The sequence below is a fragment of the Populus trichocarpa genome, chromosome 17 (genome assembly GCF_000002775.5).
Source record: "Populus trichocarpa isolate Nisqually-1 chromosome 17, P.trichocarpa_v4.1, whole genome shotgun sequence".
Classification (NCBI taxonomy): domain Eukaryota; kingdom Viridiplantae; phylum Streptophyta; class Magnoliopsida; order Malpighiales; family Salicaceae; genus Populus; species Populus trichocarpa.
Genome location: NC_037301.2, coordinates 6,085,279 through 6,088,904, shown reverse-complemented (window position 1 = coordinate 6,088,904; position 3,626 = coordinate 6,085,279). Strand labels below are relative to the sequence as shown.

Here is a 3,626-nt window from a genome sequence, read left to right as displayed (position 1 = left end):
AATACTAGAATGTATTTAATTTAGGGATTATAATTCTAGTTCTATAATAATCAAGTAGGGACTTGATTGATTAAATTTCTAAAATTATCCTTAAATAATATATAGATATTATTTAAGGGGAATAATATATTTTATCATTTATAGGGTTTTTAGGATTCCCTATAAATATAAAGTTATGTTTAGACATAGTAATCTCTCTTTTCTAAGTAGAGTTTTAAAAAATTTCTCACTGGCGATTCGTGTAGATTATTGTTGAAGGCTAGATAATTGAACAACTTGTGATTTACGACAGCCTATCCTTTAAAGAATTATTTAAAGTCGAAAAAGATTAGATATTCAGATAATAAATCTTTAAACAACTTTAGAACGAGATTCCAAAAATTCTCAAATATTATTTTAAATTTATTATTTTTATTTCTTCTATGAATCTCAGACCCAACACAAATACCCCCTTGCTAGTAACTTATTGATTTTTTTGGTGAGATCCCTTCCTTTTTGACATGTCCAATAACACAGAGTGACCAAGTTCCTCCGTCTGGATCACAAATCCAAAACCATCAGCAATAACTGCCAGAAAAGGTAATGTTAGTCATGACATTTTATCTCAGAGGACCGTAAGCAGAATTGCGCATATCATGATTGTACAATCTACTTCTCTTTCACATGTGAATGTCTCACTCACAGTAACACTAACCAAATTGTGTGGAATTTTTCATTAAATCTTAATATAAACTACAATAGATACACCTAAAAATGTTGCCAATACAAGTTCCAATAGACATGACCTGACAAATGAGGTAAACTTTAGGTTCAAGAACATAAATTCACCTCTAATTCTAACAAGGACTGTTTTAGGAAGCATCAATCAATTCAGCCCATTAAACAATAGTGGAGGATAAACACAATAAAGCCACCATGGTGAAAAATAAAAAATAAAAAATAAAACATACCGATAAATTTGATCTCTAAATCTGCATCAGTTCTTGGAAGATCTTCATGGCTGAAGCTGGCGAACCCAGAAGCTCGTTTATGCTTTTTCTTTCTTTGCCATGAGATAGGAACAGGATGACTTCCTTCTCTGGTAATGCCACTGGCCCTGATAGTACTGGCTCTCCCCATCCAAAATCTGTAGTGTAAAAAGATAGCCTAGACCAAGTAGTAATCAAGAGAGTTGAAGCCAAAGAAGGCCTTGCTCTTGTTACTTCAAAATAATCCATAGCAGATCTCATGTAACTGTCTGTCACCATTTTAATTGCCTCTTTAACTAGCCCCACTGCATGCGATAGTGGCTTGTCTAGGAGTTCCCCTGCATGGCAAAAAGAATTGGTCAACACAATTCCATTCCCAAAGTACCCTTTTGGTAGTGGGGGGTTATATTTAGGCCGTCCATCAACAGCAAATAGGAGCTTTGTTTGTTGATCAGGCTGTATTCTGAGTGCCTTTGTTCGAGCTCTCCACACAAAAGCTGAGAGCCCTTCAAAAGTAGTGCACTTCTCAAGTACCCCATCTTCCATGGCTTTCATTTTGATATTTTCAAGCATATCAGAATCGAAATAGAAAGAGCTGTAGATCGTTTCATCTTTGTAGAGGTCAATTGTGCTAGACTTGTCTTCTATCTCAGCGAATTCTTGGTGGAGGTACTCAATCTTTGGTGGGTTACGGGCTTTAAGTATGCTTCTGTCTATAAATGGAGGGACACAGAGTGGCAAGCCTCTGGCTGTTTCACTCCATGAGTTCACAAATTCCATAGCACCAATGCCATCAAACATACAATGATTCATGCACAATCCAAGTACAAATCCTCCACATTTGAAGGTGGTGACCTGGAAAGTGGAGTTAATTAACACCTTGGAGATTGAAGTTTAAGTCTCCGAATTTAAAATAATTGCTGGGAAATGATCATTGTGCTATTTAATCATTCAGGATGATGAATGACACTCGGACATTTACGACAAACACCTAAGAATATCTAGATACATGTCCGAATGTACGATTTTAATCTAAAGATATTAGTCCCAAATTGACAGACAATGGTAGGAAAAAAAGAACAAACTTAAAAAGCATAATTTGGAGAGGTTATAAAACCTGAGCCACCAAAGGAGGCATATCCAGTATGTTCTTTGCATCAGGAATGACATAAACCAGCTTCCCAAGAGTCTTTGGATCAGGCTTTGTTATGTCACCGATCTCTTCCATTGCACAGTATGCTTCAACCTCAACAAAAACAGCACCTTCTCCCGTGCAATTTACAATAAGCTTTCCCTCCGAGCTTATTGTTAGCCGCCCGGCAAGAGGATAGTAATGAACAAGAACCTTTTTCAAGGCATTCTTTATCAATTCTCCAGCATTTCCGTTTCCTTTCTAATATGACTTGAAGCAGTAGATTGTACGTACAATCACCGCAATATTTTGGTCAAGGTTGGAGAGAAAGTAGAGACCCTAATCTGTTTCCTCAACTGGAGGAACAAGAGTTGGCTTTCCTTGTTTCACAATTAGTTGAAATACATTTCCGTTAGAGCTCTCCATTGATGCAAATTTTGTTGAGAATTCCTATCCGTGATGTACTGATAATTGTTCATTTGAGGCTTAGCACACTGAGATACAATATTTAACGTGGTTCGGCAAATCACCTACATCCACGGGAGAGTTTTATATTATTAGAGATAGATAAAGAAGAGGTTACAACACATATACATGGAGAAGGAGGATCACATCTACTCAACTCAACTCCCATTGATCTCACACACACTACTGCACAAGGCAGCAGGGCTGCTGTCCTTGGCAGCCCCTCTTTCTCTTTTGGTCTCTCACATTCTGCACTCTCTCTCACTCACTTTGCTGCTCTCTCTCGGTGCCTATTTATAGGCAAGAATGGTGCCACCAACTCCAGCTCTTCTTCAACAATGGTGGTTGCAAACTTTGACATTTTGGATGGTTGCACATGGTTGGTGCAGCTCCAACTCCAGCTGCTGCATTTGTCAATGGACAGTGCCGTCCATTTATTGCACATTAATGGCAACTAACCCAACAATCACCCTCTTGTGCCATTCATGTGGGGCAACTGTCTTCTTGCTTCTTCAGCACAAGCTTGCATCTTACAACTCTTCCAAGCTTACCATTCCGAGAGCGTCTTCGGCCAAGTTTACAGGTACTTGCCACACATTTCAATCACCAGAGTCATCAAAGCACACCCTTGCTCACACCAAAGGATCACTTCAACCAGATGGTCTCCCAAATCACATCTGAAGAGTGTTAATGCTTGTCTCTGGGACACAACATTCCCCTTCGAGCGTATCAACCATGCTCGATCCGGAATGATTTTTCAAGCCTTACAGCAAGGCTTACAACACCCCCTCAAACGGAAATTTCCTTTCCCAAGTGCGACAGTCATTGAGTATTTCAATGTGATTACGAGCTCACCATTCTTCCAAGAATTTACTCATCTAGAAGTTGCGTCTGCCCTCTGTTCCACCATAGGAACCACACCTTACTTCTTCGTTAGTCTCTCGCTCTTAGTCTCAAGAGTCCAAGTAGCTCTCCACCTTTAACCATGGGGACAACCCATTAAAGGTTGATCTATATCTGTCTTCATACTCTGAGTATTACAATGCCATCACCGAGCTCAC

At 39.1% G+C, this 3,626-nt stretch overlaps 1 pseudogene; it reads right to left on the bottom strand.

Moving 5' to 3' along the window:
* Positions 1–924: 924 nt before the first annotated feature.
* On the bottom strand, positions 925–2,526 carry LOC18107239 (omega-hydroxypalmitate O-feruloyl transferase-like; annotated as a pseudogene).
* Positions 2,527–3,626: the final 1,100 nt, after the last annotated feature.